The sequence below is a fragment of the Dasypus novemcinctus genome, chromosome 28, assembly GCF_030445035.2.
Source record: "Dasypus novemcinctus isolate mDasNov1 chromosome 28, mDasNov1.1.hap2, whole genome shotgun sequence".
Taxonomy (NCBI): Eukaryota; Metazoa; Chordata; class Mammalia; order Cingulata; family Dasypodidae; genus Dasypus; species Dasypus novemcinctus.
This window is the reverse complement of record NC_080700.1, coordinates 38,028,121-38,055,767: the sequence shown is the minus strand read 5'-3', so window position 1 is coordinate 38,055,767 and position 27,647 is coordinate 38,028,121. Positions and strand designations below refer to the sequence as shown.

General features: G+C 37.0%; 1 pseudogene; it reads left to right on the top strand.

Annotated features, from left to right (window-relative positions):
* On the top strand, window positions 1-27,226 carry LOC101429837 (methionine aminopeptidase 1-like; annotated as a pseudogene).
* Window positions 27,227-27,647: the final 421 nt, after the last annotated feature.

Below are 27,647 nucleotides of genomic sequence, written 5' to 3'. Positions count from 1 at the left end.
ATGGGTAGGGGCTGGAAGAATTGCGAGGTACTTAAGAGGCTAGATTGCTTTGAAGAGACTGTTGGTAGAAATACAGATGCTAAAGGTCCTTCTGATGAAGACTCAGAAGAAACTGATGACTGTGTTACTGGAAACTGGAGGAAAGGCAATTCTTATTTTAAAATGGCAGAGAACTTGGCAAAATTGAGTTCTGGTGTCAGATGGAAGGCAGAATTTGAGAGTGATGAACTCGGATATTTAACTGAGGAGATTTCCAAGCTAAAGGTGGAAAGTGCAGCCTGCTTTCTCCTTGCAGCCTGTAGTAAAATGTGAGAGGAAAGGGGTAAGCTGAGAACAGAATTCCTGGGCACAAAGAAAGCAGAATTGATTGTTTAGAAAATTCTGGGAAGTGAATCCCCAGAAAATAGTGCTCCATGTGAGGGTGTGAAAAATATGGACCCAGTTTATCATTTCAGTGAAAGTCAGGACTGGAAATGCAGCTATTCAGGAAGGATTTGTGGAAAGTTTCTTTGTCTGATGGTTTGGACCCCTATGTACTGCATGCAAAATCAACAATTTTTTTTTTTTTTTGCAAGGTCTACATAAATGGAGCCACTGCTAGCCTGAACTAAAAGGGACACAAAAGGGACAAATTGAAGGAAAAATCACATCAACGACAGAACCAGGGAAGCTGAGGTCTGGCCCGAAGGCATTTCTCAGGCCAAGAGAGTGGGTCACCCATGTGTGTGCAGAAAGGGTGAGTATGTCCAGGCACTTGGAAAGGGCAGGTCTTCCTGCCCCAATATGCAGGAAGAGTGGTGCTGCCCCAGGCTTCAGAGCAGGTGCACTGTGGTGGTTTGAGCAGTATGGACCCCAAAAAATCATGCTCTTAAACATAATCCATTCCTGTAGCTGTGGACCCATTGTAAGTGGGATCTTTTTTTTTTTAAACACCAAATAAAATATTTATTTTAGACATTAGGTTTTCACAGATGAGAGGAATTAAAGTGGTAGTTTATTTGTATGATTTTTTTTGTCTTTATTTTTTTAATGTTACATTCAAAAAATATGAGGTCCCCATATACCCCCCACCCCCCTCACCCCACTCCTTCCCCCATAACAACAACCTCCTCCATCATCATGAGACATTCATCGCACTTGGTGAATACATCTCTGAGCACCGCTGCACCTCATGGTCAATGGTCCACACCATAGCCCACACTCTCCCACTTTCCACCCAGTGGGCCATGGGAGGACATACAATGTCTGGTAACTGTCCCTGAAGCACCACCCAGGACAACTCCCAAGTCCCGAAAATGCCCCCACATCACATCTCTTCCTCCCATTCCCCACCCCCAGCAGCCACCATGGCCACTTTCTCCACACCAAGGCCACATTTTCTTCGATTACTAATCACAATAGTTCATGAATAGAATTATCAGTAAGTCCACTCTAATCCATACTCTATTCCTCCATCCTGTGGACCTTAGAATGGTTGTGTCCACTCCACATCTATGTCAAGAGGGGGCTTAGATTCCACATGGATGCTGGATGCAATTCTCCTGCTTTCAGTTGTAGGCACTCTTGGCTCCATGGTGTGGTGGTTGACCTTCTTCACCTCCATGTTAGCTGAATGGGGTAAGTCCAATAAACCAGAGTATAAGAGTTGCAAGTCTGTTGAGGCTCAGGGCCTGGCTATCACATGGTCAGTCCAGAGATTCAGGTCCCCTGGGTATACATTAAACCTGTAAGTGGGATCTTTTGATGAGGCTATTTCACTTAAGGTGTGACCCATCTCAATCTCAGTGGACTGGAATCCTTTATAAATGGAATGGGGAGGCGGGGGGTAGAGAGAGAGCGCCAGAAGCTAAAATCAGCAAAATCTGCAAGAGAAGAGAGAGCCGGCAGCCAGTCTTAAAGAAGGAAACATTGCTTGATGCCTTGATTTGAACATTTTCCTGTCCTCAGAACTTAAGTTAACATATTCCCATTGCTTTAGCCAATCCATTTAGTGGAATTTGCTTCAGCAGCCTAGGAAACTAAAACAGCTATACATTTTTTTTTTTTAAATGATAACTGATGGGAAATACTGATCAGGAGAGAAGATGTGAGAAAATAGATACTTTCATGCACTGCTGGTGGAAGTTTCAACTGGTGCAGTCATTCTGGATAGACATCTTGCAATACTTAGTGAAATTAAATATGAGTTGCTTTTTTATTAATATGAAATTACAAAATTTAGAAAAACATGCAGGCGAAAGAGTATTGGGTTTCACTTATAAGAAATAAAATGTATTAAACGGGAAAATTTCTAAAATTCTAAAATGAGATTATTCCCAGCAGCCTCATCTATAGGATCCATTCTTCATGTGAATAGCATAGTAGGGGAAAATATGTGCAAACAAAATAAATAGTATTTGAGGCCAAGAGAGAGGTTCACATATGAACTTTTAATTGAAGACAGTACTAAGGTATATAATGAGACTGTAGACAAAGAGCTTGGCTAGTCAATAAAAAGAAATCATTGAGCTTGAATGCTTAAGTGTGCCTTGAATATGATACATTTTGGCCATAATCAAAATTTTTATTGCTCTGTACTGCCTCACCTGTTCTGCTAGACACCTTGAAATAGAGGTGCAAACTAGAATTCTTACATGACTGAGGTTGCTAATTGAATGATCAAAACCAGTTGAATGTTACAAAAAAGAATATAAACCCTCTCTCTAGAAGTACATTTGGTGCCTCAAAGGAATAAAGATGCAGTGTGCCAGATTTGGAGTTTTTCAAGAAAACATGGAAGCAAAAATATTTGTGCCAATCTCCTGATTTTAAATTTTATTTGATTTTATCTTGGAATTCAGGACCACAGACTTTACTTAATAATTGTACTCCGGACATGATATGCAATTATAATCAATCCCATAAAACCCAGTTCTTGTTTCAAATTCTCAATACTCATATGATCTCATTCTTAAATCTAATTTAGTTATTTCATTTCATTTCATGATCCCTTCTCCCTTATTCTGGACATCCATTCCTTTCAAACACTCCTATGTACCTCTCTAATGTTTTTGATATATTTTCATGGTGGTATATTATAAAACGTATGAATATTTATAAAATATATAGTGTACTTTTTGTATATGTTTATTTAAATTCTTGTTACATGGTTCTGAGTTATGGATAATTTTTAACTGTTTCAAACTCCATAATATATTTGTTATTTCTTTATTAAAGAAGTTGTAGGTTTACAGAACAATCATACATAAAATACAGGATTCCTCTATACCACCCCGTTATGAACACCTTGCATTGTTGCAGTACATTTGTTAGAATTGATGAAAGCACATTTTTACAGTTGTGCTATTAACTACAGTCCATGGTTTAATTTAGGATTCATTGTTTGTGTAGTGTCACAATATATTACTCCTCGTTAGTATTCATTTGCAGCATCCCTTATGTTTCAGTTACATTTAGCCCACTTGTAGCTATTCAGGTAGTATATTGCCCCCCCTACAATAAATACTGCTCAGTGTATTCAAGGATGCCTCTATTGGGATATGTGATATTTCTCTGAGTTATATGTCAAAGAATAGGATAGCTACAGCACATGGTATGTGCATTATTAATTTCACCAAATACTGCTAGATTTCCCTCCAGAATGGCTGCAGCAGTTTACACTTCCTTGCAGAGCATTTAAAGAATCCATTTCTCTGCAGCCTAAGTGTTTTCTCAGATTAGTGAGATTTTTGTCATGTGTTTTTAATATGCATTGCATTGGTGCCTTTCTGGGCATTAACTATTCACAGCATCCAGTCTTTTTTCTAATTGAAAAAGCAAGGTGGTTCTTTCCTTTCAATACTCAGAAATGGCACTGTAAGCACCATCTCCCACTCTTTTGGCTTTTTAAAATATTTCTTTTGATGAATGGAAACATTTATGAATATTTTCCTTTAAAATTTTTCCTTTATCTTTTCCTTTATGGTCTGTTACTTTTATAGCACATTTACCAATTCTCTGCCTACACTGAAATCACAGAGCTAACCCCCTAAAATTTGCTTCAACCTTTTCAAAGTTTGCGTTCCACACTGAGAACTCTGAATCACATGGAATTGATTTCTCACGGTGGTTTGAGACAAGGACAATGTTTGTTTTCCCATGTAGAGAAACGTTTGTTGTCTGATTAACTCTTTCCCACCACTGTGCCTTCCCAGCTCTGTCATACATCTTTCTTCCATGTATTTTTACTTCTATGTTTAGGCTCTTGATTCTGTTTCATTCATCCATTTTTCTATCTATGCACCAATGTCACCCAACCTTACTCTCCCTAGATCTGTAATAATATCTGGTAAAGCAATTTCTTTTGCATTTTATATAACTTTAAGAGGCAGCTTAAGTTCCACAAAACTTCCTATGGTCATTTTGATTGGAATCTCATTGAACTGTAGATTTATTTCAGAAGACCTGATATCATTGAAGAACTGTAAAATCTATTTCCAAACAAGGATATGTTAGAGATTTCAAAGGGCTGTCAAAAAGTGTGTATTTCCCAAGCATTTATTTTTGTATTTTTAAAATTTTATTGAAGTATATCATTCACACATGAACATACATAAACAATAAGTGTATAGTAAAAGCTGTGAACTTATGAGACAAACATGCATAACATCATACAGAGGCCCCATATATCACCCCACCACCAACACCCTGCATTTCTGTGAAACATTTGTTACAAATTATGAAAGAACATGGTCATAATCTTCCTACTAACTATAGTCCATATTTCCCAAACACTTTTTATTTTTTATTTTTTTTACGTTTTTTTAGAAAAAGATACATAGATCACAAAAAGTGTTACATTAAAAAATAAAAGAGGTTACCATATACCCACACCCCACATCTCTTCTTCCTTCTCTCTGCCCTCAGCAACTACAGTGGTCACTGTCTCCATATCAATGACACAATTTCTTCCATTGCTAGAGTCACAATAGTCTATAGTAGAAACCAGTAAGTCCACTCCAATCCATATTTTATTATTCCATCCTGTGGATCCTGGGTTGGTGATGTCCACTCCAACTCTAAATCAAGAGGGGCTTAGATCCCACATGGCTGATGGATGCAATTCTCCTGCTTGCAGTTGTAGGCACCCAAACATTTTTTAAATGGGAATTTTAAAAATACTACTCAAAAATCATTTTGATGAGTAAAATCCTTTCTAAAACATATTCCATTTACTGCAAAGCTTTGAGATACATTTATATTGATAATCTGAGCACTAAATAGAACATAAACAAATTGTGTCTGGGGAGTATATACATATTTTAGTGTTTATTAGGTAAAACTGCCTTCAATACTATATTCCTGCATATGTATGAGAATGTTCTTTTTTACCCGCGCCCCCTTCGCCGCCTTGTGGCTTACTTGCTGTCTGCTCTCTGTGTTCATTTGTTGTGCGCTCTTCTGTGTTTTTACTTGTCTCCGTTTTTGTTGCGTCACCTGGCTTAGTAGGCGCTCCGTGGCACTTGTGGGCTCTCTGCGGTGTGCAGGTGAGCCTGCCTTCACAAGGAGAAGCCAGGACACAAGCCCAGGGCCTCCCATATGGTAGACGGGAGCCCAGCTGATTGAGCCACAGCCGCTTCCCTAAGAATGTATTTTTGACCATGTTCTTAATATTTATCTGTTCACAAAATTGTATATATGCTTCTTCAAATTCACATTTTTGGGGAATTGTCACCTTCTTTCATCAACTCATGTCTGTGGAGCTGAATATGCTGCATAATAATATTCTCACTGCATATGCTAATGAACTTGCAAAGAGCAGTCTAATTTCTGTTAGAAAGAAGGTATTTTCAAATACAAGTTTGTCACATGAAAATGTGCTAACATTGCAGCACAAACAACTCCACAGTCACTGTCTTTGGTCTCCTTTCAGAGAGTCTTAGCAAATATTTTTAACAGACACAAAACATCAAATAGCAGTTTCTACTTATGGTTGTTTTGGCTGCTTTGGCAAATTTAGATGCTACAAAATTGAACAACTTCTCATATTCATTCCACTATGTTTTAGCATATAAATTCGTTCAATTAAATATAGAAACTACCAAAAGATTCTTCCCACAAGCCCAGATATTTCACATTGCAAAGATAGAATTTCAAAGTTAACACACTGTACACCATTATTTTTAGATGACCAATATAATTTTTTTTTACTTTTGCTTAACGTATATGAATTGTTACTTATTTTTTTTGAAAAAATATTTTTGAAGTTATTTTTGCATTACTATTTTATACATCCACCAATATAATAAAACAAATATGTTGGTCAACTTATAAATAACTTGTCAAATTTTATCATTTTAATTATTCTTTAATTCCCATTTTTCACTCTCCACAAAGAACCAATTTGGACAATAAATTTTATAATCAGTTTATGTATCACCAAACTCTCTGTGGTGTGAATTCACAACATTTTTCCCTGTTTTTCTTTCATCTTTTCCCACTTTTCATACTTGCCTTTTTTGTTTCATCATGAATGTATTATTTTGTATGAATTAACTTCTGTTCCTTATTTAAATATTCATCGCTGCTGGTCAACCTTTATTTATTTGCATACCTACATTACAGTCCAAATTGCAATTTATCTTTTTTCATATGTTTTATCTTAAAATGTTATTTCATCTGTAACACTTCCAGGACCAAAATTCTCTAAAGATGATAGCATCCTTCATCAAACTGAAAGCACAATGAAATGCTGCTACACCCTTCAGAGTGGCTAAAATGAAAAAGATGAACCAAACCATGTGATTAGAACATTAAAACAACCGAGACCCTCAAATTGCGGGCAAGAATGTTTGGTAGAACATACACTTTGTGGCGGTGGACTTGGCCCAGTGGTTAGGGCGTCTGTCTACCACATTGGAGGTCTGTGGTTCAAGCCCCGGGCCTCCTGACCCATGTGGAGCTGGCCCATGCGCAGTACTGATGCACGCAAGGAGCGCCGTGCCAGGCAGGGGTGTCCCCCGCGTAGGGGAGCCCCATGCGCAAGGAGTGTGACCCCTAAGGAGAGCCGCCCAGTGCGAAAGAAAGTGCAGCCTGCCCTGGAATGGTGCCGCACACAAGGAGAGCTGACACAAGATGACGCAACAAAAAGAAACACAGATTCCCGTGCAGCTAACAACAACAGAAGTGGACAAAGAAGAGGACATAGCAAATAGACACAGAGAACAGACAACTGGGGTGGGGTGGGAAGGGGAGAGAAATAAATAAATCTTTGAAAAAAAAAAAAACATACACTTTGTACCATTGCTCTTCAGTGTCTCACAAAGTGAAATACATTTCCCCAAAACATGACAACAAAATGTTTATGAAAGGGATAATATCCAAAAATTGTAACCCAAATATCCAATAAGAAGTAAATGGATAAGCAGTTTTTGTTATGTTCTTATAATGGAATACTACTCAGCAAGAAAATACATATGTTCCTGCTATAAAGAACAGCATGGAAAAATATCACCGAAATTTTTTGAGTAAAAGAAGTTGTACAGCAAAACAAGCACAATGTTTGATTCCATGTGATAAAAATCAGACCAGTTGTTTCCTGGGGGGAAGTGCATGGTGGGGCAAGGAATGCAATGGGGAAAGGGGTATCTTGGTTGAGGTGGGGAACACACAGGTGTCAAAGTCATCAAACTGTACTTTAAATCAGTGTATTTCTTTTATGCAAATTATAAATTAATGAAGGTGGTCAAAATTCCATCACTTCTCCTAACAATTCTAAGATTACATATAACTAAGAACAGAAATTCTAAGCAATTATCTCTCTAGGTATAATCTATCTAAATATATATTTGCTCCAGAATTAAATGTATTTAAAAAACACACCAGGGATCAATTTTTAGGAAAAAAAAATAGACCATCAGTAAAAGCTTTCTTCATTAAAAAGAATTGGGGGAAGCAAATGTGGCCCAAGTGACTGGGCTCCCATCTACCATATGAAAGGCCCCATGTTCAATTCCTGAGGCTGCTGCATGGAGAGCTGACAGTCTGTATTGCCTCAGAGAGCTGAGAGCAGGCAATGAGCACAAAACAACAAGGGAGGGGGAATAAATAAAATAAAATAAATAAATTTTTACAAAAATAATAATTATAAGTAGAAGTGGGGTATTTTAAATTTATTCAATTTTTTTTCCCAGGTATTATTTTATCACTTTAAAGACTAGATTCCATAAATAGATTTGATATTATTATAACCACATACTATTTAATAAGCTAAATGAAATATGTACAAGTAAAGAGCAAATACAGCCTACATATTTTTTATTACCAGTGAATATGCTTTACATTGGAATAATATTTCCCAAGATATGTTCATCAAACAGTAATTTCCCATAATATATGTTTCACGAAAAATATGTATGTATGTATTTTTCAAAAAATATTCTAAACAAATGAATGTAAAACTTTTGTGAGATAATTTTAAGAAGTTGTGTACTCTGCCTTACAAAGTCAGAGAATCATTTTCAAGAGCTCCTCATATAAAGATGTCATTTTTCTTAAACCCTTGTGGATATTTGTCTTGTAATTAATGATCACATATGCATGTGTTTTTTCTGAAATATTTCTTTTTCTTAATAAAATGAAAATCAGCACATTTTTTCCCAATTTTTTATTTCTTAAGATGCTTAAAATTGCATGTTGTTATAGTTATGATAATGTCATGCATCAATTAATTAACCAGTGAGATGTTTTGTTGTTCTCATTCATCTGAGCATATATTTTAGAGATTGTCTTGATGCTTTATCAACTGATTTTAATTAAGAAATGTTCATGAACAAATTAAGGAAGTGTCTCCAATATGTAACCTGTTTAGTTATTTTAAGCATGTATTTACTTCTTGGTGGAAATATTTTTGATATCTACAGCAGCAATTTTTCCTTGTTGAAACTGACCCATATTTCACCTATGGAAAAGTTTCCAAGCCTGTAGTTTTGGGGGAAGTACCACTATCTAAGGGCTTACCGTGTATCTCATTATGAGTATGTGGTTCCCATGCAACATTGCCTTCGCCTAATGGAGCTACTTTATGGCAAAAGAAGTGAAACAATGGACGGATGACAATGGGACCCACTCACATACAATATCAGCCAGAACCCGTCTGCCTGTATAAATAATGGGTTGATCTCTTAAAATCAGAACTAAGGTGCCAGATTGGGGACAAGAGCTTTCAAAGTTTGTGTTCTATCCTCAAAGATGAGTTTTTTAAATGTTTTTAATGAATAGCCATTTTATGGTGCTTTCTCCCCATTAACTAAACACATGGGCCAGGAACCAAAGGATAGAAGTAAATATAGCCCTATAGCCCCTTTCACTGTAACTTCCAGTGACCCACTTCAGGAAACTGTTTCCTGCCCCAGCACCTTTAGGATATGCTAAATTAGAGGACTCAGTCACCAGGAGTGGGACATTTAGACCAGGAAGGAACTCGGTTACCTGGCTACTTTGACCTACTCATCCCAGTAGACTAGCAGGAAAAGAAAGGAGCTAATTTATTAATAGGTGTAATTCACTTGTACATCCTGAATAGAGAGGTGCCTTATATAGAGAGGGCATTGGGGAGTTTGGAATTCTAATTAATTACTGGATGTCTCTTGCTAATTTTCCGCCTGGAAAGCAGCTGAAGCAGCGATAATATAAGAACATGGCAATCAGAAACTATGACCCATCCTGGATGGAGTTTGACTCACTCATGTACGTGCAAGTGAGACTAGCAAACTTGCTGGATGAAGGTGACCAGAATCTAGAATGGGTGTGAAAGAGGGAGATGAGGGATATCAGCTATAGCTTCAGGATCAAATGCAGCAGTAGCGAATACTGCTTGTTCCACTAACCTTCTTTTAAAGTCTTGGTAATTGTGAGAAGTCATTACCTTGAAAATCAGTTTCAAGAGAAAGATGGAATTTCATGTAGTTCACAAGTGGTCTTAAATGGTGAGGGTGTGGGTACTCTAATTGACCCTTCCAGCACCTTGCCCATTTCTTAACCTTCTAATGCTTCATGCTCCAGTGACCTACATCTCTCAGCCATTGGGCTTTCTTGTGCTATAGGAGCACACTTGGGAAAAGTGTAGGCAAAGTGAAAGTGCTAATGGGATGATGTCTCCAGAAAGACTCATCCAATGACACAGCTTTCTTCTCCATTTGGTGAAGCATCTCTAAAATGCACTTTCACACCGTTCTAGAAGTCAACAGGGACAGGGAAATTCAGCCCATTATTTCTGGAATTGCTATATTCAAGTTCTTTCTGACTCACCAGCCAATTTTATCCTAAGCCCATCATTTTCTTTATACTCTTTGTTAAACTCAGCTAACATCAAACAAAATAATGATATTCTGTATCAACCTGATCTCAGAGAATTGCAAGCTTGGTAAGCATGTGATTGGCCTGCCCATCCATACATTTCAAACTCATTTGCCACAGCATAATATGACTTTTCATCATTCTACCTTTTTAAATAACTTTTATTACTCCCTGACACGAAATGATCAAGTCAGTGTTAGGTATTTCATCATTTCTCATTGCAGTAACCCACTTCAAGATACCACTTTCATATTAATTAAGGTAATGTTAAATGCTATTATTATGAACACTTCCAAATTTCCCTAGCGTAGTACAATAGATGTTTATTTTCCACTTGCATAAAGCCTAAGCAGAGGTGGTCACAGAGGGCTGACCAGCTACTCCATGAAGCGGTTCAGAGACCCAGAGTAATAAGGCAATCTTCCCTACCTTCAACATCTGGTTTCCATGGTCACACTGGGCATCTATGTGCATCTACCAGGCAGGGATGAAAGAGATCATAATACCACACCGTCAGGCATGGAAGTGGCATTCATTAGTTCTATCTCCATTTCATTGGCCAGAAACTGAGTCACATGATCACATTTAACTGCAAGAAACACTAAGCTAGGAGCACAGTGGGAAAGGTAAAATGATTTGGTGCCAATTGAACAATTTCTTTATGCTAACTATTAAGCATAAAAGTCCCATAAAAATTTGAAACTTCTCTTTTGGTGGAATAATTATACATAAAATTATTAAAATATGAAACATTAAAAATGAATGGGAGGCACGATTCATTCCTTTATTCCAAAAATATTTATCAAGTGCCTCCTATGTGGTGGTCATTGAACTAAGTACTTGGTATACAAGAATAGAAAAAACAAACAAAAATCCTATCTTATATGGAACTTACATTAACAACAACAATTTAATTCGCTGTTTAAGATAAAAATTAATGCCAGAGGTTCAGAGTTATTGGTCTAAGATGTACTCAGTTGTAAAGTGTATTATCTGCTTAGTAGAATAAAATTAGTTTGAGTTAAAAACTACAGATGCTCTGTTGAATATTCTCAATAATATATTCCTTTCAGGGTAGATCCCTGAAGAAACCAAATGGAAAACATAATTTTAATATCAAAGAAATCACTAGAGACGCCAGAAGGAAAATTCATACTTTGTCAACCTAATTTAAATGATAAGCTGCAGTAGGAAGATTAGTTTTAAAAGATCGAGTGCTGAAGCCCATGGAGAAAACTGGTGCTAAAGTGGCTGCCAAAATTCAGGGGAAAAAATTCTCTCATTTACTAAGAAAACCATGAAAGCCTTATTTTTCATTTTGTCAAAGCTTAGGATTCTGTGACCTCAGAATGGCTTTGAAGTTTAGAAAAAGGTACATGGATGTCACTGAAATTTGGCACGATTTATATTAAGAATCAAATATTGATAGTTATAACTGAATCTTTTAGGATAAAGATGCAAAATTATTACTAATAACAATAGGATTGTTTCTTTAAATTTATATAGATATAATGTAAATTGTATTGTGCACATGTCAGATTTGACAAGTTGATTCTAAAATTCATATACAAAAACAAAACACCTAGAATGAACAATATAATATTGAGAAAGGAAAATAAAATTGGTTGACCTAAACAACATGCTTTCAAGATTCATTATAAAGCTATAGTAATTATAGTGTATGACAATATAAACTGGATTAAGATTGGAAAAAGAGAAATAAGCAAAATACTATATTTAGATATAGATCCACATGGAATTGCTCAGTTAACTTTAGATAAAGATGACAAGATAATTCAATGCAGAATAGAATGATTTTTCAATAAATTCTGTGGAAAAAGTAGATACCCCAATGGCAAAAAAAAAAAAAAAAAGTCTCACACATTACTTTATAGCATGCACCAAAATATATTGCAAGATGTTATCAAAAGCTTAAATGTGTAAGCTAAAACTACAAAATTTCTGAGAGAGAAACCTCAATAGACAAGCAGACACTGTCAAAAACAACTTTCCAAGAACTCTGGAGACAAGTCGAGGGTAAACTGTAATCAATAAAATGCAGAATCAGGGAAAAAATTCCTAAAAACCTTGGGGGGAGGAGGCAATTTCTGGAATTACAACATCAAAATACTCAAACTTTAACATAAATTTTAAAGCATGCAAATATGGAGGAAGAGATGGTCCATTGAAAGGAACAAAATAAAGTGCCAAAAACTATCCATGAAGAAACTAAGACATTGAAACAACTAATCAAAGACATTAAGTTAACTCTCCTAAATAAGTTCAATGAGACAAAGGAAAACATGGACAAAAAGCTAGAGCGAATCTGGAAAAGGATTCATGAACAAAGAGCAGTATTAGAAATGTTTAAAAGGAATCAAATGGAAATTCTGGAGATGAAAAGTAAAACTGAAATAAAAAATTCACTCGAGGAGACAAACAGCAGATTTGAGCTGGCAGAAGAAAGAATCAGCAAACTTGAAGATAAGATAATTGACATTATTCAGTATGAGTAGCAGAAAGAAAAAAATAAAAGAACTGCTTCTCTGAAATGATGTTTTGCTGTATACGAAAGAAGGCAGCCATAGACGATACGATGGTGAAAAAGGTATAAAGCATATCAGAGAAATTAGCCAAATGGCAAAAGTAAACCCTGTCTTATCAGTAATTGCTCTGAATATAAATGGATTAAATGCTCCAAAAACAGAGATTGGCAGAATGGATGGAAAAGCATGATGTAAATATATACTGTTTACAAGAGACTCATCTTAGAACCTAAGACAAAAATAGGTTGAAAGTGAAAAGATGAAAATTATTCCATGTAAATATTAATCAAAAGAAAGCAGGGATAACTATACAACATCAGACAAAATAGAGTTTAAGTCAAAAACTGTTATGAGACAAACAAGGACAAAAGGGTCAATCTATCAAGAAGATATAATAATTATAAGCATATATGCAACTCACAACAGAGCCACAAAATACATGAAGCAAACAATGAGAGAACTGAAGGGACAAATAGGCAGTACTTTAAGAACAACTGAAGAATCCAATACACCATTTTCAATAATGGATAGAATATCTAGACAGAAGATCAAAAAGGAAACAGATGGCTTGAAACGTACTATAAACTAACCAGACCTAAAAGGTATATATAGAACACTCCACAAACAACACTAGAAGTGCACATGGATCATTCTCTAGGATAGATCATATGTGAGGTCACTAAACAAATCTCAAAGAATTTTAAAAGATTGAAATAACACAAAACATCTTCTCCAACCACAATGAAATGAAGCTAGAAATCAAGAACAGAAGAACTGGAAATTTCAAAAATATGTTGAAATTAAACAGCATATTTTTAAACAACTGTTGAGTCAAAGAATAAATCACAAGGGAAGTCAGAAAATTCTTAGAGACAAATTCAAATGGATACACAACATACTTAAATTAATGGAATACAGTAAAAGTAGTGTTTAGAGGGAAGTGTATAGCTCTAAATGCCAATGTTAAGAAAGAAGAAAGATATTAAAGCAATAATCTAAATGAACATTTGAGGAACTAGAAAGAGAAGTGCATACTAAATCTAAAGTTGGCAGAAGGAAGGGAATAACAAATATTAGATAAGGTAAAATTAAATAGAGACTTACAGTATTACCAAAACCAAAGGTTGGTTCTTTGGAAGATAAATAATATTGACAAATCTTTAACAGAATTAACAAAAACAAAAATAAAAAAGAGAGAGAAGATGAAAATAAGTGAAATTGGAAATCAAAGATGGGACGTTACTATTGCTCTTCCATAAATTAAGATCATAAAGAATGATATAAACTATTATGTCAAAAAAACAGATAATCAAGATGAAATGGAAAATTTCCTAGAACCACATAATTTACCTAAATTAACTCAAGAAGAAACAGATCTAACAGACCTAATACAAGTGAGGAGATTGAATCAATAATAAAAAAATCTTCCAACAACTGTCTATGTGCCAGCTGGGCCCTGAGTCTCAGCAGATTTGTAACACCTACTCTCTGAACCGCTGGACTTACCCAGGTCAGCTAACAGGGAGGTGAGGATGGTCAACCACCCCACCAGGGAACAGAGAGAGTCTACAGCTGCAAGCAGGAGAATTCCATCCATCAGCCATGTGGGATCCAAACCCCCTTTCAATTTAGAGGTGGAGTGGACATCACCATCCTGGGGTCTTCATGATGGAGGAACAAAATATGTATTAGAGTGGACTTACTGGTATTATACTATAGAAATATTCTGACTCTAGCAATGTAGGAAAGTATATCACTGATGTGGAGACAGTGACCTCAGGGGTGGCTGAAGGCAGGGAGAGGGAAATATAGGTGTGATATTGGGACATTTTGGGGATTTGGAGTGTCCTCAATGATATTGCAGGAACAGATGCAGGACACTATATATCCTGCCATAACCCACTGAATGGACTGGGAGAGAGTATAATCTACAACATAAACTATGATCCATGCTCTGTAGCAATGCTCCAAAATGTACTCATCAAATGCAATGAATGTACCACACTGATGAAAGAAGTTGATGATGTGGGAGATGTGGGGAGTGTGGGGAGTGGCGTATATGGGAACCTCTTATATTTTTTAATGTAACATTTTGTGTGATCCATGTATCTTTTAAAAAAAAAAGATAATAATAAAATAAAAATGTGAAAATGAAAAAAAAAGAAAAGAAAAAAAATCTCCCAACAAAGAAAATTCCAAGACCAGATAGATGATTTCACCAGTGAATCTACCAAACTTTCAAAGAAGAATTGACACCAAACATTCTCAAATTAATCTAAAAAATTGAAGAGAGGGATCACTTACTAACTCAATCTAAGAAGCCAGCATTACCATCATACCAAATCCAGAAAAACACAAAAGTAGAAAAGAAAAATACAGACCAATGTTACATAAGAATGTAGATGTAAAAATCCTCAACAAAATACTATCAAATCAGATTCAATAGCATATGAAGAGAATCTTACACTGTGATCAAGTTGGATTTACCTTAGGAATGTGAGGGTGATCTAGATAAGAAAATCGATCAATGCAATATACCATATTATAGAATGAAGGAAAAATCCACATGATCATCTCAGTTGATACATCAAAGGCATTTGACAAAATCCAACACCCTTTCATGATAAAAATATTCAGAAAACTAGGAATAGAAGGGAAAGTCATCAACAGGATTAAGGGAATCTATGAAAAAAACACAGCTAACATTATACTCAATGGTGAAAGCCTGAAAATGTTTCCCCTAAGATCAGCAACAAGACAAGGATGCCCACTTGGCTATTTAATATTTTACTGGTAAATAAGAAAAAGAAATACTAGGAATCCAAAATGGAAAGTAAAAAGCAAAATAATTTCAATTTGTAGATGATATAATTCTTTATATATGAAATCCCAAACAATAAACAAGAAAATTAGTTGGGAGAATAAATGAATTCAGCAAGTATTCAGGATCCAAAATTAACTTACAAAAATCAGTTGTGTTTCTATGTACCAACAATGAGCAATCTAAAATGGAAATTAAGAAAACAGTTCCATTTATAATAGCATCTAAAAGAATATGTATACTGAAAACTAAAAACACTACTGAAAGAAAATAAAGATCTAAATAAATAGCAAGATATCCATTTTCATTGATTGTAAGACAATAATGTTAAGATGTCAACATACCAAAAGCATCTACAGATTAAATGAATGCAACGGGTATAGAATAATCTCTTCAGGGAAGCAGATTTGGCTCTACTGATACAGCATCCACCTACTATATAGGAGGTCCAGGGTTCAAACACATGGCCTCCTGACCCATGTGGGGAGCTGGCTCATGTGCAGTGCTAACGTGTGCAAGGAGTGCCATGCCATGCAGGGGTGTCTCCCGCATAGGGGAGCCCCACATGCAAAGAGTGCACCCCCATGTGGAAAAAAGCACAGCCTGCCCAAGAGTGGCACCATACACAGGGAGAGCTGATGCAGCAAGATGACGCAACGAAAGAGACACAGATTCCCAGTGCTGCTGACAAGAATGTGAGTGGACACAGAAGAACACACAGTGAATGGACACATAGAGCAGACAATGGGAGGGGGGAAGGAGGAGGAAGGGGAGAGAAATAAATAAAAAATGAAATCTTAAAAAAAAAAAAGATTAATCTCTTCAAATAAATGTGCTGGGTGTAGTTAATAATTAGAAGATGGGTCACCAGAAAATAGAAAGAAGGTAGAGAATGGAAAGCTGAGAGTTAATCTGTGCAGAACTGGTATAAAAGTTATTTGTAAATCTTTGGAAATGAATAGAAATGGAGAAAGCATATCACAGTGTTTGTAACTACCAGAGCTATGCTATGGTTATGACAGTGATTGAAAGGGAAAGTCTAAGGTCATGTATATTACTAGAAGGAAAGCTAAAAACTGAAACATGGGACTGTATAAGATAGTAAAACCTCATGTAACAAATGAAAAAAAAGTGATGCTGAGAAAATTGGATATCCACATGCAAAAGAGTCATATTGGACCCCAAACTCAGAACATACACAAAAATTAGCTCAAAATGAATCAATGACCAAATATAAAAGCAAAATTAATGAAACTCTTAGAAGAAAAGATAGAGTAAAACTTTCCTGACATTGGATTTGGCAATAATTTCTTAGATATGGCATCAAAAGCATAAGCACGTAATATGTAATAGATAAAATAGACTTTACACACATAAAAACTTTTATTCATCAAATAACATTATTAAGAAAGTGAAAAGTCAACCTACAGAATGGTTGAAAATAATACAACTTAAATATCTAATAAGAGTTTAATATCCAGAATATATAAAGGAGAACTATAACTGAACAACAAAAGGACAACCCAATTAAAAAATTGGCCTGGGAAATTAATAGATATTTCTTTTAAGAAGTTATACAAATGGTCAATAAGCACATGAAAAGATACTCAGTATCATTAGCCCTTAGGGAAATGCAAATCAAAACCACAATGAGTTTGGATAACAATGAGTTATCCAAAACAAACAAACCAAACCAAGACAAAACCAAACAAAAATAACAAGTGTTGGTGATGTAGCAGAGAAATAAGAACCCTTGTAAATTGTCCATAAGATAGTGAGATGGCGCAACCACTGTTGAAACCAGTCTTGTGTTTCCTCAGAAAGTTTTACAATTCCAATTCCAGGTACTTGTCCCCCAAAATTGAAAGCAGTGGTTGGATGAGGTCAGATGTTCTGTGGGGCCAGAGCAAGATGAGCTGGATCATTGCAGTGAATTCCTGGGACACCATCTTTGCTATGTTTTTAAAAGTATCGCTCTTGCTGCTTCATTGAGGATCAGGTCAAATTGTTACAATCTGTTGTTGAATCAGCTTGTGGATGGATATTGCTTTCTAATCAGAGACATCATGGGTCTGGTGGTATCTGAGGGCAGCATGGAACTTCAGGCTTTCTCCATTTCTCAAACTCTCCTTAAAAGTTTCCTGATAATACTTCACTGACATTCTTTGTGGGTTAAAGAGATAGACTTTTGAAATGTATCATTGCATAAACGATGGGAGGAATATCTGATTCTAGATGAGTCAGGATTTTTAACTATAGACATATTGGGTCACTGTAAGATAAAGCCAATCCAATGAGCATGTCACATCAGAAAACGGATCTAGTCCCTGCTGGCATCATAGAGTTGTTAGGCTAACTTTGACGTTACCCAGATTTAATCCTCAGGCACAGAAAAAAGTCAACATCTGCATGGTTTAAGCCACTGGTTTCTTGTTACTCACAGTTATAAACATTTTCAACAGATTCTCTACCCTTCTACTCTACTTATTCTCTACTATTTGATCTTTTAATTGTGTGCATTTAATATTTTGATTAAGTGTTTAAATATTAAAGTGAAAAAGTATAATTTCAATATTCTGCAGAGTCCCTGCCTCCTAAAAGTTGAAATCCTAAGGAGGAAAATTGAAAGTCCCTGTTTTAGTTACATGAGATAAAAAGAGATCAGAGAGGATCAGCAGAAAAGCTTGTTATGAGAACTAGAAATAGTCTAAAATATAAATTCAATTTTATGAACAGTGAACCTAGCTTAACCAAAGTAATTCCACCTCCTGTATTAACAGCAACAGAGAGGAATAAAGTCGCTTTTCAAGAACAATGACGTGAGGGTTTTCCTTTTCCCTTCCATGTCTTATGTGTGAAATTGGAACACTAGCAACATGAAAACACAAAGTAGCCTGTTGATTTGCAAGAGTCCTACAATTATAGTCCAGGAAAAACAGAGACATTACTGCAGCATTACTGGCAATGAGATCAATAAATTATAGGTGAAGAGGTGATTTCCAGGGAGAAAATTAATTCTTCATAACTTAGTGTCTTTTGTTTCTGAATGGCTTCTCAAAGAGCAGTTGATAAATCAATGCATGTTGAACCATTACTAAAGGCCTGTCATCAATATAGTTCCCTTGTAGGGAGTATTTTTATATAGGTAGCATTTAATTTGTAGAATTGTTTAAGTTATATTTAACTTTATGTTCTCAAAGAGTGAAATTTGGGGCATGTAAATTCCAGATCTGATTGGAAAGCATTAAGATTTCAGATATTTCCCAGTTATTTTACTACATTAGTGACCAAACCCTCCGACCGTGTTCAGTTCTCAGTAGGGGAGAATGAGCTGATGGAATCTGAAGCACAGCATTTTAAAGGCCATTATAAAGAGAGCATATAATTTTAAAAATTCAGCTAGCAAAGTAACAGTATCAGCTTCGCATTAAATTTGAAAAGCTTTTGGACTTGGGAACCTGCTGGAAATGCTCATCAACTCTACTTAAATGCTTCCTCTCAAACAGAATTTTGGGCTTTTTCAAAGTTTTAATATTCAACATCTTTGGGGGAAAAAAAGATAAAATTCAAACCCAACCAAGTTTTCTGAAACATTAAAGAAAATAGTATACAATGCTCTTTTCTTCTGCTTTCTTTTTTTTCAAAAATTACTCTTTTTTTCCCCTATGAATCATTATTTTTCACTTGAAGAAATCTAAATGCCTGCTTTCCACTTTGAGATTGATATTTGAATTTCCCATTATGCCTCAAACATGAGAATTGTTTCAGATATCTTCTAGTGGCCTTGTTATATCTCCTTTCAGGAGGAATGAATCACACACAAAAGCTGATAACAGTTAATTGTACAATATTTGAAAGACTCTTCATCTCAAAGGAGGGCAGAGTGCTTGGCAAAGAGTATTATGCAAATAATTGCCTCATCTCTGAAAAAGTGTCACCTTCTGCACTCTGGGAAATCACCACCGATCACAGCTTGAAAAAAGGCTAAGACTATTTCCATCATCACTGTCATGGCTAGAGGAAATGAAAGCAGGCATTTAAAACCCATGGTGAATGTTCCAAGTGGTTAAGATACTTAAGCCACCCACACTCACTCTACTCATGGTTCAAAAATGTAGTAGGTATCAGAGAATCCTACCTTTACAGACACACTAAAATTCATTGGCACGGGGAAGCGGCTGCGGCTCAATCAGTTGGGCTCCCGTCTACCATATGGGAGGCCCTGGGTTCACATCCCAGGGCCTCCTTGTGAAGGCAAGCTCACCCACACGCTGCGGAGAGCCACCGGCCTGGGCGCTGCAGAGTGCCACCAGCCCGCAAAAGCCGCAGAGAGTCGACTCAGCTAGACGACGCAACAAAAAGGGAGATAAGCAAAAACGCGGAATAACGAGCAGCAAGACACGAGGGGAGGGGGAGAAATAAATAAATAAATATTTAAAAAACACAGACACAGAACAACGCACAGTGAATGGACACAGAAAGCAGCAAGCAAAAGAGTCACGGGGGGGGGGGTAAAAAAATTATTGGCATGTACTGACTAAACAAAACAAAAAACTAATGTCATGTTCACAGGTTTTTGTGAGGATGAAGATGGTTGTGCCTTTGAACTTGCTAGGGTGACTCCTGTAAACCCTCTGGCAGAAGAAAGCATAAAGGACTGGAGGATGGAGGTTTTGCGGAGGCGGTTGGGCTGCCATGCGTGATTTCACAGGCTCTGAGCTGCAGTTGTGTCGTGCTAAAGCACTTGGTTCTAGCCCATGAGATTAGCCAGAAGCTAACCCTCACCTCCAGAGTCTCCTCTCTTCGGGCTTCCATTTGTTCCTCTCTAAAATTATAGATTTGTCTTCAGTGGTCTTTAAAGAACCTTCTAACTGTCCTCAGTGATCTCTAAAGAATGGTTTGAAAAATGTCATTCTCAGGGGGTGTGGGGTATATATGGACCTCATATTTTTTTAATGTAACATTTTTTTAAAAATAAAGAGAGAAAATGTCATTATCAGAGTGTCAAATTTTACCTATTGTGAATCAGGTGAATATTGATTTAAAAGGCATAAGATCTAACCAAGAATTTTTAAAAGCAGAAAACCTGGTGTTGGGAAGAACATATATGTTTGTCTGGAGAAAAAAAATTAAAAAGTCAAGAAATAAATACATACATGATATCCTAAAACAGAGCTTATAACCAACAGATGTTGCCAGCTCTGAAGATTGGGCAAGCAAAATTAAAGTATTGCAACTTTTTAAATAAAAGCTTCTGATTTTTAATCACATCTTACCCATGAAAAGAAAGTAATTTTGTTTGCTTATGATTGCTTATTCTCCTGTGCATTATCTCTCATTTCTCTCCTGGAAAAAGAAAAATGGGCTTGTACTTTCTGAATATAAAGTGGATTTTTCACCAAAGGGGATTAAAACATGGAAAGTCACTTTTGCTTGGTTCTTTTTCTCTTCTTTATGTTGTTAGAATAGCCTGCCATGTTCTCACTATTTAGTTGAACTGTGAATTAGCTAGAGGTCTTGAATCTAGATCTTTACCTTAAACGACTCTAAATATATGTTTAATCTCTCTTTTCTCCATCCCTTCTGCCTTCTCTTCAGTTTAATCTTTCATCTGATTTATTCTTTGCTGCAGGATTTTTCTTAAAAATTGATCTTGTCAATGCCAGCACCTGCCCCCTCCAATGGCATCCAAGCATTTTGAGTTAGAATCTGTAAGGTTTGACATAGTCTAACCCTTGCCTGATTGTTATGGTCCAGCCCTGAGCCTGAGTTACACTGGCTTCTCTCAGGTTCTAGAATACACCATGTCGCTCACTGAAAGGCCTGTTCCCTCTATCTAGAATGATATACTGACTCAGAGTCCCAGGAGGAGGAAAAGAAAAAGCTCTAGTTTCTGGGTTCAGTTTAACCTTGATATTTATACAAGACAGAATCTACCTTTGTTGACTATAATGGGATGTTTATAATAAAAATGAATGTCATTAAAATGCACTTAAGCCAAATATCCTAATTTTATAAATCTTAGACTGGATGGCATATTCATGGATTGCTTCATGAATAACTCTAACAATTACTTTCACTCTCTATTATTCATGGTTTTCAAGATGAGTCTGATGGAATTTCATTGTATAAAACTTTTTAAATAAACGTTGGGAAGAGTGGAAAATTACCTGCTTACATTAAAACCAAATGAAGCACCATCTTATTAGGATATTGAATCCAAAGTTTTCATTGCAATTGTATCCTTTAATTCTCAAAATTATAATGGGAACAAACATCCTTGAAGAAAAATCAGTTGTTTCTATTCTAGTATTATACTCGTACTTAAGGCACTTAAACTGCATCAGAACATCACCAAATTCTGCAATTTGTTCCACTATAAATCTCCAACTTCCAAGTATCATCTGAAAAGCTTAGTCATGTTCTTGGGCAGTTTTATTCTATTATTGTTCAAAAAACTTCTACACTTCTCAAACTTCTAATTGCTTCTTTCCAATTTATTCCCATGTATTCATTTTTAAAAAAACAAAAAACACATTGGTTTGGTTCCTGCAATAAGCCATACAAACAAGTCTAGAGATGCCATGGAAACAAACAGAGCAGAGCCATCCTCATGAACTTCCAGTGTGGTGGCCGGCCGGGGCGGGGCGAGGGCGAGTGGGGAGGAGAGGGCAGCGTGTAAGCATTTGATCCCACATAAATATCACAGAAGAACCCTTGCCGCCCTTCACCAGAAACAGAGGAAGCTCCAAAGGAGCTCCCTCGCGTCCATGACCATCCAGCCTTCCTTCTTTCCTTTCTAAAGAACCTGGGAACCGCCTAAGGTTGAAGGTTCATTCTTCCACGAGGAAAGAAGTTGAAAAGAAGCCAAGAAAAGTCATCCTTAAATGGAAAGCAAAACCTACCACACGGTAATAAATCCAAGCACTGAATTTCCATAATGAATTGGAAGTTCTGTGAGCCTGTCATCTCCACAAGGAAGTTCTTTGTCTGTTCGTTGGGTTTGGTTTTCTGTTTTGTTCCCTGATATATCCTTAACCTCTAGTAGAATATCTTTTACATTGTATGCACTAAGTAAACAGTAATGAAGGAAGGGGGTTTCATGCACTTTTCAAATTGATTTTTATACCTCTTTTAACAATTCTTCACTAAATGAAGTATGTATGACTTGGCAAGCATTTGATGACAAGGCTTTCCAAGCGCCTTGTCTCAGCTTTGCTCATGGCTCTTTTGTTATCAGCAGAATCTGGAGCTCTTGTCTCCTGACTCTTCACTTATCTCTACCTGCCACAGAGAAATAGATTCGAGAACTCTATGAATGTGGGAAGTCATTTACCTTACTCTTGATTATTTCATGTGATGCAGTGATTTATTTCTTTTTTTATTGCAATTTGCTGGTAGCATTGTCTCACATCTCTCATTAGCACTTTCCAACCTGAATGTTTTGTCAAATGTTTGCTTTGCCAAATATCTAAAGCAGATTGACCTAAATTTAATAAATCCAATTACTTAAAGAAAAAAGCTAAAATTATTGCAGATTAAAAAATTTTGAACCAGTTAAGCACAGGAAAATGGAAAATATACTTTGACAAAAATAAATTATTTTTCTAAATTTCAAAATCAGGTATTAGACAATAATCTAAAATACATAAAGAAAGATAATTGAATATAACACAGTGGAGACTATGCTTTTACTCTCATGAAGGAAAAATTAAATGTAGCCATTTTACCTGGAATCTGTTAACTATGATATTGTACTTTCTGTAATTCTTTTGGCTAGTTGTTTAGACACTACCATTGAAATACCTTTCAATATTCTTTTGAAATATTGCTTTATTGGTATAAGACACATGTTAGAGACACTCAGATTACAAAACCTGGAAAGCTACATTGTTGATAAGCATCTGAGGCAATTCTGAAGAAAATTAAAATTTGGCCAAGAGAACACATTAAAAATAACCAATTGTTTTATATGGTCATCATAATAGTCATACTATTTTCACTGAACAATACAGTGATGATAAAGAAAATTTCAAACCACTTGTCTTCTATCATTTTTCTCCCCTCCTATTTCTTAAAAGAGATAATTATGTCTCTTTTAAATTATATTTCCAGTTTTATTGACTAGCATGTCCAGAATAATATTAATCAACAATGATATTAACATGAACTTGTATTATTTTTTACTGTAATGGGCAAATATCTAAGAATCCTAGTTTTTCACTATTAACATAATGAATTTTAGTTTTGTTAATGAATTATTCATTGACCTAGCTATTGCTCATTTTGTGCCATGGACTTCTTCAAGAATCTCATGAAAGGTTTAGACCCTCATGCCTTAACTCTCTCAAATATGCACTGACATGTAACATCTTGAATATATTTAAGGCATAGGTTAGAGATACACCGAAGCCTACCCATAAAGTTTCTAGGGGTCTATGAACCAGAGTTTATGGACTGATCATCGCCTGACTCCTACCCCTCCAATCCTCTTAGTTCTGCCTGTCTATTCTGCCACTCTGGACACCATGGCCTCTTCACCACCTCCACAACTCCTTGGATTCACCTCCAACCTGTGGGTCATTATGGCCAAGGTCCTTCTTGGTTTCAATAGTCAAGCACCTCCAATACCCGACCACTATTTCTTCTTTTAATTCCCACCATATTAATAGCCCAGCTCTGTGATTGCCTTCTCTACAGTCATCCTACCCTAGCAGAGGAGGGCACCTCCTAACTTCAACTGTTGCCCCTCTTCCCAGAGGATTCCTGATAATCCTGGTGAATGAGGTTTCCTCCAGGCCTTCTCTTGGAACATAACACTCTCATGGGTGGTCTGACCTTATATACTATATCCTTCCAGCATGGCTACCTCCCTCAACCTCGTCGTTCTTCCTCTACTGTCAGGGCAATTCAGGCATTTGTTGGTCAGAGATTTGGCCATCATCTTTTCCAAATTTATATAAGCCACTCCAGCAGTGAGTTTGCTCCACTCCCTGGAATTCTTACCTGGATATTAAATTGTGAGTCCTGAGAAGGTGCCCCTAAGTCAATGAATTCTTACATATCCAGTTTTATATTCTGGTCTTTTGATCAAACACACTCAAACTCCAATCACAGACGTTTGTCTCCTTGCAAAGCTTAGGTGTATAGTCATTTCCCTCTGTTTCTCTTAGTTATGCTGAGAATTAGCAGTCTTTATTGGCCTGGTAGCCAGAAGAAGAGGTGGGGGAAATTCCTGAGGGTAGCTCTGTTTCACTGCAGAGGCGGGGTGGGGGGAAGGTGCTGCAGTGTCATTCAACACAGCTGAAGTGCTGTCACTTCCTGGGGAAGTGTGGGCCACATCTTCAAGCCCAAAGGACAGCAAGGAGCCCATGCAGTCAATATCCGCAGGGACATGCAACCAGATTTTCCTGCCCCAGGATTTCCCAATCACGGTTCTAACCTTCACATAACAGCCTGTCTCTGAGGCTCTGCTGTGTTAGGTATTCAGCCTGTGGGTCAGCCAGGCATGTCCTTCCACTTCAAGTGATAAAAGCTTCTTTGTGAAGTACAACAGAACTTGTGCCTTTCACGCTTAGTCGTTACTGGTTATGAACCACCCTTAGTTTTTCATTAGCCCTCTTTTGTCCGGAACCAACCAGCCCCAGGTGTGTGTAGGCAGGTATTGTTTCCCCACGTATTTTTCACAGGCTACCATCATCACACCCATCCCAATATGTGTCCATTGGAACATTTTCCCAGGTTACCAGCAGGAAATAATTTAGCAAGTCACCACCTTGTGCTAAAGACTCTAATTGCCATACCTACCAACTACCATGGCATCCCTTGTTTTTGCTAGGTAATGGAAGAGCCAGTTTCAAATCCTCATCTTACTGTCTTTTGGGGGATCACTCTTTGTTTCCAGAGGTGTTAGTCCAGGTCTTCCAAAAAAAAAACACCTGCCAAGACAGAGAAGTTTATTTGAGGAAATATCTGAGAAAGAGAGTGAGGGAGGCTGGAGACACAGGGAGGGCAAGGGCCATCAGATGTAAGTGGAGAGGAAGGAGTGGCTGCTTTCACTCAGTGAAGTAAGAGGAAGGAGTGAAGTAAGAGGAAGGAGTGACTGCTTTCACTCAGCACACTTATTTAGAGAATCATCCATGTTGTAGTTCGTATCGATAATCCATCCATCTCTACTGTGAGTCCATTAAATGAATATACAACCCTTTGTCTATCCATTTACCTTTTGATGGATGTGGTAGTTTTACAGTTTTTGACTTTTACAATTGAAGCCGTCATGAACGTTTTCATGTAAGTCTTTTCTCTGGGGTAAAGACCTAGGAGTGGAGCCAGTGGGTCTTATAATCGGTGTCATGCTTAACTTATTAAGACCCTGCTGAGCAGGCAGGCAGCTTGGTGGCCGTGGAAATGTGTGTGTGCGGAACAGACGGCTGCAGTGGTGGGGCCAACCTCTAGGATCCCACCTGCATCAAGCTGGGCATCTGCGGCTCATACTTCTGCTCACAGGAATGTTTTAAAGGAAGTCGGGCTACTCGCAGGTTACTACCTAAGAAAGCCAAAGATGAAAAGGCAAAGCAAGAAGTGTCTTCCTGGACGGTAGAAGATGAATTAACACTGACCCATGGGCAGGTTATCAGTATACTGGTAAACCCAAACCACATTATCTACTGATGCCAACAAGGCCAGTGCCAAGTTATATTCAAAGACCAGATTATGCTGGTCATCCTTTAGGAATGTCTGAATCTGAACAGACTCTTACAGGTACTTCTCAAATTAAATTACTCTCAAATGAAGTTATAGAAGGGATGCGACTTATATGTAGGCTTGCTAGAGAAGTTTTGGATCATGCTGCTGGGATGATTAAACCAGGTATAACTACTGAGGAAGTAGATCATGCTCTGTACTTAACATGTATTACAAGAAATTGCTATCCTTCTCCCCTGAAATACTATGATTTCCCAAAGTCTTGTGCCTCAGTGAATGAAGTAATCTGTCATGGAATTCCAGACAGATGGCCTTTGCAAGAAGGTGATACAGTTAATGTGGATCACAGTGGTTATCATGGGGAGCTGCATGAGACTTTTTTCATTGGAGATGTGGATGAAGGAGGACAGAAACAAGGGCCAGACCACATATGATGCCATGGATGCAGTGAAACCTGGTGTTCAATACAGAGAATTGGGAAACATTATTCAGAAGCCTGCCCATCCAAATGGGTTTTCAGTTGTTCGAAGCGACAATGGGCATGCAATCCACAACTTTTTCATACAGCCCCTAATGTACCCTACTCTGCCAAAAATAAAGCTTTTGGAGAGATGGCAGCAGGCCGTGTATTTACAATTGAGACAATGATTTGTGAAGGCGGGTGGCAGGATAAAACCTGGCCAGATGGATGGACCACGGTGACGAGAGACGGGAAGCCATCTGCTCGTTGGAGCACACCCTGCTGGTCATGGACACTGGCTGTGAAATCCAAACCCGGAGACTTGACAGTACACGGCCTCACTTCATGTCCCAGTTATAATTTCTCCCAAGATGGCCTCATACATTTTGGCTGTACTTTGCATTTTATTAGGAGTACAGAAAGGAAGAGGAAATTTTTATCGCCTGTTTTGTTTGGACCATAGATAAGAAAGGACTACAGGATTTGATGTATATCTTTAAGAACTTGTCTTGGGTCTGAGAAAGTCTAGAAGAATAAAGGAAAAATTTCTCAACTCCTCTCACTGTCCCTTCTCTCCCCACCAATTATCTCTACACCCCTGTTTTCTCTTTTGCCCTTTGAGCACTTTTACTCAAACCTGCTTGTAGTTGCTTTTATCATTGCTGCAATTGGCCATTTTTCAGATGAATGTTGAAGATGAGAATCCTTGAAACTTCAGCAACATATGTTGCTCCACATTTTTAAAATTAAATATACAGATGAAAAAATACATGTATACATT